Genomic DNA, 13,497 nt, shown 5'->3' with positions numbered 1-13,497 from the left:
TGCATAGACCATGACCACAGATTCCACATGTGGTTCTCATCATCCATAGCTCTGGCCTTCATGCCTCTCTCATCTCACCCTTAGTCCATTCATGTCATTGATCAAGTGGCAGCATATTTCATTGAAAACAGAGTGCTGACCAGTTTATAACTGGTTTGAGCAGCTGCCTTTACATAGATCTTAATGTAAAGATATCTATTTGACAGTATGTCACAATAATTTTCTCTGGAAAAGATCTTTGTCCTGGAATAGTTCTCATCTGGAAGAAAGGTGCACTGTTTTGTGGCAAGTTTGGATTTTCAGAATCATTGAAAATGAATGGAGAAATAATTCTTTCCTTGTATATTTATTTTTTTTTAATTATTCTTTTGGAAGTGGGTTAAGAAAAACAACCTTGATTTCCCCCCCCCTCACCCATGAATCCCCAACCCTGGCAAAATGCTTTGTTGCTGTCTGAGGTAATGTTTCTTTTCACATGCTACAGCCCCTTGTGAGATCACACTTCTCTTGCTGAGCTGCTAGGATATGTCACAAGAATTCCTGATCATTGTACAACAGAGAAAACTGAAGTCCCAGGGCATGAACATACTTAACATCTATCAGATCAATCAAATTTGGCAATGGTGAGAAAAGGAAAGATTCAGCTGAAAACCAACAACATATTTACATTATTTTGAAAAAAATCTATTAGTTGGAAAAACCAAAAACAACAACAACAAAAAACAGTTTTCTGTTGACAAGAACTTTGAAAAAAAAAAAAAAAAACACAACTCCTCTCAACCAGTCATTTCTGAAAGGCTAACACTCTGCTGATGGCAAAGTATTTGGTTGCTAACTTTTGTACAGATGGCTGCATAACATTCACAGAAGGAATGATTCTAGGAGCCAGTTTTTCAAATGTCATCTTCTACATATGTAAGTGCAAATGGGTCCCTGCATATCACTTGTGCATGCAAATGCTAGACCTAGCATTTGCACATCAAGTGCAGATCAGCTTCGGGCATTATCCTACAGATGGACAGATAAGGTGTGAATTGCATTTGTTCAAAGCTACAAATCCCTTTAAAAAGGTGGTCTCCGGATTTGTCTACTCCCAGCAACTCTGTGCTGCTGAGGTAGACAGAGATACTCCCACACATTTTTGTGGAGAGAGCCTTTTCTTCCTCATGGAAGAAAAAGAGAGCCTTTTCTTCCTCTTCCTCTGTTTTCCATAGATCTGCTAAACTTTGGTGAGGCTTTGCATAGCAGAAAGCTGGACAAATTTTTAAATTATTATTGGAGAGGGCAGCCAGTAATTACCTGCTTACCTCTGCAAAAGGCTTGGCAGGAAGGAAATATACTAGGTCCATATTAGGAGCCTGGGTTATTTAAAAAAAAAAAAAAAAAAAGTTATCTTTGACTTTGTATCTATCACTAATGATGCATCTTTCGGAAGTTACCTTATTTGTGTTTCTGAATAAATATAGTTACTGTAGGATGCAAGTCTTATTTTTTCAGTCTACTTATTGCTGAAAATAGCCACCATAATAGCTAAGGCTGAGAAATTTTAGGTCAGATTCTCAGCAAGCCTAAACTGGCTCCATTGACTTCTATACAGAATATTCAGTCATAGACTGAAAATAAACAGCTTAATCAGGGCTCAGAATAATTTGGGATAGTGTTAAACTGCTAATAGGCTGCTATACATAGACGTGCAACCACATATGTGTTAACTGGACATGCATCAGATATCACATTGAAAGTTTTATCAGTGCTTCGCTGAGCAATAGAGAAGTAGCAAGGTTTCACTCTTACTTATGGGAGTAGCTGCAGTTCTTCAAATAGTGTCACTTTAAATGTGTAACATAAGAAATTCCCTTTTGCCTGACTGATTTTTCTCAGTATTTTTATTTCAATGGAAAATGTCACAGATGTTTTCTCTGTCTAAGCACAACTCTTTCCATGGCTTCTTTCTGAATGTGATGAGAAAAGGGAGACGCAGAACATTATTTTAGTTTTCCTTATTTATAGATATTTATTGTTAGCCTTGCTTCAGTATTCTTGGTCTTTTTTAAGATACTCAGTTAACTGTGTCTTAGTTCATTTGCTGGTTGTTTGACACCAATAATGTTAACACAGGTAAAATAAAGTTCATGAAAAGTATTGTCTTTCCAAAAAAAAAAAAAAAATTAGCAAATTCTCTGCCAGTCTAATGATATTACTTTGGGGGACTTGATGTGACACACTTGATTTTCTAGTTAAAGGTAAATCTTCTAGTAAGAGATGAGCTGAATGATACAGTACTGCAGTTTAACTAGTAAGCCATATGTATGTGTGTGTGTATATATATATATATTAATCATATGTATATATATATATGTGTGTGTATATATATATATATGTATATATATATATATATATATACAGTTAGGGACATATATAAACGCCCATGAAGAAAAAAAAAAGTGCAACTTTCATTTGGATTCAGTAGGAACACAATTCAGATTAGCAGTAGTTTTCTGAGTAAAGGCAATGCAATTGTTTTTACCAGATTTAGCTTTTTGTGCGTGCATGGCTAACTTCAAAAGATAGTGTCACAGACCAGCAGGCCTGAAATAGCATACTGTGAGCAAAGTTTTCCTAGTTGTAACGTGACAACCAACAAAGTGTACAGTTATCAGGCTGGACGTAATGACAGCTAAAACAGCTGTTTGTCTTCTGAATGAAAGGAATGAAATGAGCAAAATGAACATTTCCTCCCTGTCCTACTCCCCACACAAAAAGATTCAGAAAAAAAAAAGGGGGGGGGGGGAGGGGGGGAGGTGTAGGGGAAGGCCTTGGGATATTCTTCTTCCCCTTTGAACTTAAATCCTCAAGGCTGGTTTATCCTGTCATTCAATTTCTGTAGCCATCTGTATAGTGAATATCATGTAATCCTCAGAAAAGAAGTAGAGAAACTGGGCCTAACCTTGGCTAATTTATAATTTTGGTAAGAAATGGACCTAAGGAGCAATGCAGGACAGTTAGTGTTAAGAGATGAACTTTGTGTTTTACTGTATCATCCTTTCCAGAAAGTGGAATTTGTTGTGGGTGCAATTCAGTTTTCAGCACCTGTGAGTAACATTTCTTTCTGCCGTTCTCCCTAAAGGCTTATCCTGCTGTGCCTTTTACTGACCATGGAAGACAAGCCTCTGCCATGAACAGTGAAGGAATATTTCTCCTGCTTTAAAATGAAATAGTGGACTAGATAATCTCTTGACATGCATTTCCTATCCCATTTTCTCTGTATTATTGCAGGCAGTGTCACGGTAATCACAGTTTTCTTTGAATGATGGAAAAGTAAAATTATGCTTAATTAAAATTAAAGTCCTGTTTAATCGTCATTCAGTAATTCACTAGTCAGAAAGAAAAACACAGTTGGAAATAAAATTGTCCCTGTCTCTGCTTGGATCAATATAACACTCTTGAGGAAAAAAAAAATAATTGAAATTATTCCATGATGTGAATATGTTGCTTCTTCTTTCTCCAGTTCAAATCCTACTTTAGGTTTCTTTTGCTCTGCCATGCCAGTGATAGATGACTGATGAATTAATAATTGACTTATATTTGCTGCTAAGTAAATTCAAGAGCAGTTTCTGTTCTTACGTGGAACAGTGTGGCAGGCCTTAATTCTGTGCTGGACATTTAATTTCCAAGGCAAGAGATTCATTTCAGATGTTTTAGTCCGCCTTTCGCTTACAGAATATGGGCATCTTCTTGTGAAGCCTCTACAAAAATGGAACTGTATGCAAGTACTGACAGCTATTCAGAAGGGACAACAAACTAACACGAATTATTCCTGAAATCACCAAATGCCAAGATCAGTTTTCATAAAACCTTCCAAATTTACTGGATGTTAAATACCAGTAGTAGACACAAAGCAGGCAGCATTCTGCAGACAGACATGCTCTCAGAACGCAAAGGCCATTCCTCCTCCTTCCAGTGCTGTTGATACGTATGGTGGCTATATGAACACTGAAGTTTCAGAGGCATTTCAGTGTGTATAGCCTTTCCACACACCTCTGAGCACAGGGTTTCTTATAGACAGCTCTTGAAATGGCAGGGGTCCTTGATAAATAGTTACCATCCAGATTTTGTGCATTTAAGTTCTTTGACTCACAGTTAGCTATTAAAGGCTTCAGGAAGGTATCAGGACTACATTTGTGGTAAAGTGTGGAAGAATGACGTTCTGAGATAAATGTGATAACTCCCAAAGAAAGGTAGGTGAGGATCTATAGGCTGTTATACGCACTCTTTAAATATGAAGAAGAAAATAATGCTGCAGCCTAAAATTTGAGCTGAGTAAAATGAGCACCGGTTAATTCTTCCTTGTTGGGTAAGGAGTTGCAGACTGGGGCATAAATACAGGAATGGAAATTTTATAGTTAGGTATGGAAATGTGGAAGGGGAGAGACTGTAGATAATGACTGAAAATATTTCCTCCGTGACTTGAAGGTACAGGAGAAACACAACATTTTGTTCTTGAATTATTAGGTGGATTTCAGCATAGTGGTGAGAGAGAAACAAACAAACAAACAACAGAAGATTTATGTTTCAACTGGGATCAGCCTCATCCTATACTAAGAGCAACCACAAATGCCACTTCTTAAATTTTTAGTACTGATTTTTATTACCTGACTACTCTTGATGTGCATTGTTCATATTCAGACACTAGTTTTAACATTCTTCTAGGCCTGTGTCCTCTCATGTACATTTTGCTGCATTATGCCCCTAACTGAAAAGCAAACAGTTCTGTCCTGCATCTGATACCATCTCCTCTTTAAGTATATACCACCCCTCATTCAGTGGCATTACTTTACAGCCACTGTGCTCACTCCAAAAACATCAGTCTCCTTTTCTGTACTCCTGCAGCTCTTTGGAACTTGTTCCTGGGAGTGGAATGCAGACTAATAAAATTTCAGAGTATGTGAGGTTTATAAATAAATTAAAATACTCTCATCTGAAATACTTAGAAGGACTTAATGTTTGCCAACACTAACTGCAGGCATGCAGTTATATACTACTTACCATCTCTTTATGACACTGTGACTTCTTTAAACAGTCTATTCCCCTGTAGTCCAAGCTGCTGCTGTAAAACTTTCTCTGCTCACAGCATTCATTGTTCTGCATTTTAGTAAATATTTATCCAATTTGTAGATGCTGCCTGGAGCCAGACAGGTGAGAAAATGCTTACAGTAGACTTCAGTTTTTCCCACAGATCTTTCTGATACATGTTACTTTCACTGCCTATGTTCAGCTTTAAATGCATTTCAGTCAAAGAGGAGTAAAAGAAATGCATATATCCAATTCCTATTGAGCCTTCTCACCTAAAACTGCAAATTTTCTGACAGTGAAGCAGGTCTGCTACTCTTTGTATGTGAATTGCCATTCCACAACTATTTCAGCATTGTAAGAAGAGTTTATGGCTTTGGAAATAGAAAAAAGAGGCCAATTTGCATATGTAATAATCACTGAATGATAAGTGGGATTTTTATGGTGCTAGAGGTTGGATAAAGAGAAAGCCTCTTTCTTATAGGACCACCTTTTTTTTTTTTTTTTTTTACTAATTTTGAACCAAAGCTTTTTAAAAAATAATCAAATAAACAATTTTCAGCTACAAAAGTCATACAACCAGTTTACTTGAATTGTTTTGCTTTTCTGAGCATGATTATAGATTCTACTTTATAAAGTCTTCAAGATCCTGTTGCAGGGCATAGGCAAGCCACTGGATCTGGAAGTGTGGGGGGCTGGACACATGTACAGGCTGTGCTGCCAGGCAGGTTTTGGGGTACAGGAAGATGTAAATCCTGCTTACCCAGCCCTTGTGCTCAGAGGGAAGCATTTTTACAAGAAACAGATTTTTCTCTAATCTGAATTGATCAATACACCTCAGTGCACTTTCAAACGCGTTTCAGCAGCAATGGAATGAGACTGAATCTTAGCTCCCACTGCAGGGCATCCTACAGCTCAATCCACTGCTGCCAGTGTTTCTGACTCAGATTTGCTACTGTTTCATAAGCAGATACTTTTGTGTTGATTTTTTTTTTTTTTTTTTTTTTTTTTTAACTTTGGCTTTGATCCCGTCTTCAGGAGTTTCCATTTTCAGTCCGCAGCAGAAGGCTGCCTCAAAACACATTCAGCTTTCAGGACACGTAGAATGTGTGAATCCATCAAACTTGTCAGGTGGAAGAATGGGGCTTTGATAGGTTTATACAGATGCTAGAAATACAACTTATAGAAAAAGTTGCTTGCATTTTAAAATTTTATTTGAAAAATATCTATGCTTTATTGGCACTAAAAAATAAAATTAGTTTAGAATTAGAATTTCAAAGCGAAGCAGACCAATGGTTCTTCCTTTCTGCAACACAGTGACTGTAAGTTTATGGAGTTTTCTCTAGTAGAGACACATATGGCAATACGAGATGTACTAACCAACCAAGTAGAAGATGGCTTTTTATGTGCTTACTCTCCGATTGAGTTTGGAAACATTCCCAATACAAATACAATGGCCAGAGGCCAGCAGCACAGCTAATCAAGAGGGTGGGAATCAGACTCTAGAATGAAATGAGACAAAACATGCAGAATTTCTTATGGAATGATTTCTTAAACCCCAAAGGGTTTTCTTTTTTATCACTGTGGTAGTTTCAGGGTTATCAAAATACTTAATTGCAATTTGGATTTTTTTTTTTCCTAAATGTAAAATAGGATATTTTTTAATAAGAAATCCAGTTGTTACAATAGAAAACTGTAGAAACATAATGAATTCCAAATGAAGTGTTTTGCTTTTATTGAGTTAGCATGTTTTGGTAGCAAATAAATCCATGAAGAAGTTTCATATCTTCTGTAATAGCCACTGTACTGGTAGTCATTTTTGTCTTATACACCCTAAAAGCCAGAGGCACAAATATGCCTGCTGTTTAGCATCTCTCTCTCTCTCAATCTCTCTCTCTTTTTTTTTTTCTTTTTCCTGGATCAGAGTACTTACAAGTGTTTGCATCTGTAAATAACAAGCTCCAAAAAGCATAATTTCCTCCATTTTATAAATTGATTACTGCCTTAGCTGGAGTAACTTTTTAAAGTCAAACTGTAGGGGTATTTAGAAGCTCACCTTTCACTTCACTGTCACTGGTATCACTGACACCACAGCAAAATGGTGCAGAAGGAGAGATGTTCCCTCAGCAATACGAAACACCAGGCTTCCCAACTGCAGTGATTTTTGTAATGGTGTATTTGCCCTGTGTAACACCAGTTATCAGAATTAATTTCTTACAAAATGGTTAAGAAGTTCTACAACAAATAAGTCTCTCTCTCCCTGCAGTGTGGATGTTTCCAGTGTCTAAACCCCTGTTTGTAATGGCAAGAGAACTCCCGTTGTCTGCAAGGTGTGAAACGTGTGTCTTCCCTTTGCAATTAATCAGAATGGTGGACAGAAAGTGTAAGTAGTCATAGAGAACCTGACTCGTTTGTTTGCAGGCAGAGCTCCGAAGTGCAACTACAGAAGTTGGAGCTGGAGAATGGAGGTTCAGGGTCCAGTCCCCACCCACTGAAGTCATTGGCGAGCATCCCATTGCTGTTGGAGGCAGTACAGCTAGACACCATCCAGTACACTTTGTATCTTATTAACTTTCCCAGCTGAATGAGTAACAATGAATGGCTTGAGTCCCTAGTTTAGTCAGTTCTGAGGTAATGTCCCAAATTAGCTTGCTCCTCAACCTTGTCCATAGATAACTAAGGAACTGCTACATCAAATTCAGTCTCCATGAATGACACTTTGGGGCTTGAATCTACAGGACCTACATGGCTAAGTGGATGAATGTATGTATTTTGACACAAATCCCAGATCGCAGATACTTACATAAATTACTTAGTTACTTACAGGTCTGGGTTTCTGGGCCTAAATCAACCGAACTGGGAGTTGCAGCAAAATCCCTGTATGTGAGTAAGGCACAAAGCCTATGCCAAATAGGTTATTGAAGTTTGCATCCTTTGTACAGCTGACTTTAGTGTTTGCATATCTTCTCTACCCTGACCAAAACCAGAAGAGACACCCTTTTTAATATGCGTGGAGATAACTGAATCAATCCAGCAGCATCACTTCTGAATTAGGTTGTTAACACATGTCAAATCCACATTAACTGTTTTGTCAGTGGTTAGAAGTAATGGCAGTTGAGCACCAAAATAACTTTGAGATTCAGGTATAAGATTCATAGCATGTTTTCTTTTAGACCTTTGTCCCTTATCCCAGTGCAGATCAAGTGAGTATTTTTTGTTTAATACTCAGTTTGTTACTTCTTCACAGTACTTTGAAACTACTTCAGATCTTGCACTAGAGATAACAAATTAAGTTGCTTATTGCCAGAAAAATGTTTTATGTTTTCTAAGCCCAAAGATATTGACCAAAAGAAGACCTGATTGAAAGTTTTCTATCCATATTGCTTTCACATGCTCTTTTCACCATCTGTAATGTAAATGACATTTGGGCAAATGTCATTAACCCCTCTTTTCTTCAAGAAACTTCTGAAAGCTGACTGATAAGAGTATATCTGAAATTTTTAGTTGCTTTGTTTTTCATATGATGGCATTTTAAGTAGATCTTTGATTACAAAATAACCCCAAAACCAAAATACAATTTGCTTATCACACGTCTAAACCAACATATCTCTTCCTACCTTCTTCCAAATATTTCACTCATTTTTATTTATTTTCAAGATGTTACAAAAAATCTAGTAACCCAATATTGTCAGCTTCTCACCATTCCCTGTCTGCTTAATGTACTTCTTAATGCAGAATTGCAAAAACAGCATGAATAATGCATTGCCTCGGCTAGGCATTGCTTTATAATTTCTTGGTGACTTGCAATATAGTTCATCAGCATCATATGTTCCTTATTTATTTATTTATTTATTTTTATTTATTTATTTTTTTTGTAGTAATAGTAGTTACACAGGCTTTGGGGTGTTCTCTGTGAAAATCATTGATTTTTTTTCCTGTAAAAGGGTTCATCATAAAATCACAGCATGGTTTGCATTAGAAAGGACCTTAAAGAACACCCTGTTTCACCCCCCTGCCATGGGCAGGGACACCTCCCACCAGACCAGGTTGCCCAGAGCCCCATCCAGCCTGGCCCTGAACACTTCCAGAGATGGGACACCCACAGCTTCTCTGGGCAACCTATGCCAGGGCCTCATAACCCACTGAGTGAAGAATTTTATCCACCGCTTCTTGATACAAGTGCAAAATGGATTTTGGAAATGCACAGAACAATGCAATGAGGTTTATTAGCCATTAGAAGTGCTTAGCATTCATTTTAGCAGGGAGCAGAATAACAATGTGAGAATTGTTCAGGCAGAAATGGATGGAATACAAAGTGTTCCTCCTCACTTCATGTCACACATAAATTATTAACATTTCTAAAAATTTCTCTCTCCCTCAGTCATCTCCTGTTAATGCAAGAATGATATTATATTTTTCTAATGCTTTCCTTTTATGTAGTCCATAGTAAGGGTCTTAGCTGTCAAAATAGGAGGATTGTGCCAGCAGATGATTGCAGGTACAGTGAATTTCCCTCCTTTGTAGAATGACCCAAGTTCTCAGATCTATTCTGTGTTGCATAATGTTGACTCCAATACCCAACTCAGAACACAATTCAGAAAGTACAAAGCATGCCCTAATCCTGAACTTTCAGCTGAATAGTAAAGTAACCTTCCATTCTCCTTCTTCCCTGTACACTTTATTCTCTCCTCTTCCTTGCCCTCCCCCTTTCTCTTTCCCTCCCCTCCCCAAAAAAACAAACCAATCCTAACCTCGTAAAGCTATCAATTCCTTCACCACACCAAGTGACAGGTCCACATGTTTGAACAGAAGCCTGTTGCAGGGTGAGGCTTTTCATGCCTGCAGTGTGCCCAGCAGTACTTGCAAAGCAAGGTGTCAAACCCAACTGATAATGCACAGTGAGTGCTTTTGCCATGTCCTAGCAACTTCCTTCCATGCTCAAGTCACTGGTTTTGTTTAGATCCGTGCCTTACTTTATCTGGAATTTTTCTTGCTGCTGTGGAGCTGATAATGTTTTTTACAAACAGTGTAGTTTAGCAGACAACTTGAGCTGGGACCTAGAAACCTAGGAGTCAGTCTCCACTGAACGGTTTCAGGGAGTCTCTCCCTGCTCTACATCTCATGAGTAGATAAATTACACAAAGTTCCTTCATCGGGTACTCAGGCATGGAGGATGAAAATTTCTGCAGAGAGCTCCCAACTGGAATTGGCCTCACGTGCATCAAGGTAAGGCAATTCTGGATTTAATCACTTCTGCTAAATTTCAGTTTGCTGTTTGGCAGCATACTGCACAGAGCCAAAAGCAATGCCCTCCTCCCCAAGGCATTTTGATGTTTTGTTCTCCTCGTGTGCCAGCTGTGACAATACCCAAGATGCAACACTTCTCATTTTGTGGGTTTCCTATCGACAGCCAGCAGCTGCCCACTGGCCTTGGAGCACACCTCAGCAGCAGGCAGCCACGCGGCTCCACTCGAGTTCTGGTGCTTATCTCAACTGGCTGCAACGGCAGCTGGTTTCCCAATCCAGCTGCAATCAAACGGGTTGTTGGTCAGGTATTATAATAGTGAACATGGCAGTTAATGGCTGGGGGATGCTACAAATGCTGCTTTTTTTTCTTCTTCTTCTTTTTTTTTTTCTTTTTTCTAAATCCCTGTGGTAGCTGTGGAACAGGGCAAGGCCATTGTTCCCGAAATGTTGTGAACCCTGGCCTAGAGCTCCATCCTGCTTTCCACATTTCCTGCTGCTTCCCCAGGTCTCCACACTGGATCCTGGCACCCACCCTCTGGATCATCCCTCTTCTTCTGCTCTTTGCTCTTATTCCACTCTGGTAGTAATTGTTGCTTGATCCTTTTCCTCTGCTGGGCTTGTTCTTTTAAAGCTTTCTGTAGGATTAGATGTATTTCTCTCTGTCCTATAAGGAAGTGTAATTAGTTCCCAAAACAGTCTTAAATAAGAACATTTATTGTCTTTAAAGGCAGTTGTGGAGATCAGATTTCTCACTTGAGTAAAAGTTGTCGTTCACATAAACCACCCGAGTCTTTCTGTACCACCCTACTGTCCAGTACTACAGCATGCAGACAGGTACCCACATGGTCTGTGCCATAGGCTGAGGGCTTGCAGCCCAGCCTCATGCTATTCATGAGCCTTCCTAGTCTCCTAGTATGATAATAGAAAAGTTTTGTCCATTTCATTTTTACCTATGTTCCCCCAGCATGCTGAAAGGCTCTGATCTCGTTTCATGTGTCTGCAGAAGCACTTGCTGAGGACTCATGGTGTCCACTGAAGCTTTTGCTGAAGTGTTTATTCAGCCACAGTATATTTGAAGCCAAAAAGACAGCTTAGGTCCCAAAGCGAGTGAGTAAGAAGGACCCTTATTAGTGGAGGTGGGAGCAGGCCACATATGCAGGACTTTTTATTTTTATTTTACTGGGAGGTTGCACACTGGTCTTGCTGTAATTATTCCAGGCAGAACTGCAATAAAATCAAAATGCCAGTAGTATTATGATAAATTTTGCAGGAATAATTACAGATACCATTTGCAACTGCATCCACTCGGTTGTGAATATCTCCCAGTCCATGCCTCTGAGCCTTGTATGAGCCCCATATCAAGGCCAAACACAGACTGTGATGAGCACAACTCCTCTCTTTCCCATTCCAGCTCTTACAATATACCTCTGGCAGGAGTTATGCTATTCTCCTGGTAGATGCCAGCCTGTGGAATTTATCAATGTTAGCATTTGCTTTCTAATCTGCTTTGTGGCATGGCACGGTTGGGTGAAAAGCATGACATACCTCTTCTACAGCTGGATACAAAGCTATCTGAAGCAGGCTGCCAACAGAACCATCATCCTAAAAAGTTTATCAGGCTGTTGCTTGCAATTGTAGCATGATGTGACTTGCTATGGACCAGTGCTGCACACCAGCTAAGAGCCAGTTGCAGCTGAGTAGTCAAATTCTTTCCAGCCTCAACCATTCCATGACTCTGTGATCTCTGATCTTTGTTTATCTTACCCATGAGTAGAAGAAGAAACCTACTTGTGCATTTTACCCAACGCATGAGTAGAAGAGGGAACATTCTTCTACTGTTCTTAGGAAATGTCTTCATCCATTCTCCTCTTAAGAAATCACCCCCAGAAGACATCCTACACAGCAGTCTAGTCATAGTCCACTAGTATCTTTGGTCTTTGTGGGAAATTAGCAGTCTGCTTCTGCAGGACTAGTTCATTAAAAAAACTGATTGTTCTGACTTTGTTACGGGATCTCCTCTGTAACAATCTCGTGTTGAAGAGATGATTGCTATATGCTACCTCCCCTATTTGCGCAATCATAAATGTAAATATCCTTGTATTCTTCTCCATCTGCTTTGGTAAGAGTAGTAATATTCCTGAATAACAAAACTGTAAGATCCCATAATTTTTTCCATCCATACAGAAAAAAAAACTGTTGTCCATGTTCCTTCCTACTGAGTTAGCAGAAAGTCACAGCAAGTTAAGAACACTCTTCATGGATATTTTTGTTCTAGGAAAAAATAGGAAACATAAAAATCTATAGAAACTCTGTCATTACTGTGTAAGATAAAACCATATCCTTTGAATTTCACCAGGAGCAGCTTTCTGCTTTCTCTCACTTTCTGATGTCACAGGCTGCTTCCTGGGAGGCTAATGAGCACCAGCTGATTGTGACCTTTCCCAGCTGACCCTTGTCCCTTCAGTCTGTATCCCTTTCACCCTGGTTATGCCATGGCAACAGAACTGAACTCATCCACCCTGTGCCATATTTGAAATCCTGCTATTAGATAACAGCATTAAAAACACCACCACCAGCAGCCTTCCAGTAAATGAGCCACAGATAAACTTTTAATTAATATCTTTGTCTCTAAAGGCAAGAGTCTGATTACACATGGAGCGAGAACATGCAATTGTTGCGAATGCAGCTGAGAAATTAGTGTATGAGTACAATACATTGTATGAGTACAATACATTGATGATAAAGGTTCCTGTTGCTTGTGCTAAACTAGACATTGTCGTGGAATATTATTATATACTTCCTATAACACATGTGGTAACCATAACATGCTGGAAGAGAGCTGTATCTATTTTGGTCATCCTTTGTGCTTGACAGCTCTCGAGGTGACACCACATTATTCTTCTGATCTTACGGATTCCCATGGAGCTGCTTATCAAATGTTGATCTGAAACATGTGAGAAGAGTTTCTCTTTAGGTAACGCAGTCAGACAGCATATGGAAGTTAGACTACATGTAGCTCATGTTTTTCCTATGAAATCAATTTCATTAAGGGATTATCCAAAACCCTGAAGTATCTGAGTTACAGGTGTTTGACCTGTGATACAAATATGCTGAGAGTACATATGGCCAGCCAGCTTCCTTCAAAAAGAGTGAAGGCTGACACATTTCTTGAGTGAAAGT

This window comes from Anas acuta, chromosome Z, assembly GCF_963932015.1.
Source record: "Anas acuta chromosome Z, bAnaAcu1.1, whole genome shotgun sequence".
NCBI lineage: Eukaryota > Metazoa > Chordata > Aves > Anseriformes > Anatidae > Anas > Anas acuta.
The sequence above is the reverse complement of the archived record's forward strand: the minus strand, read 5'-3'. Positions refer to the sequence as shown.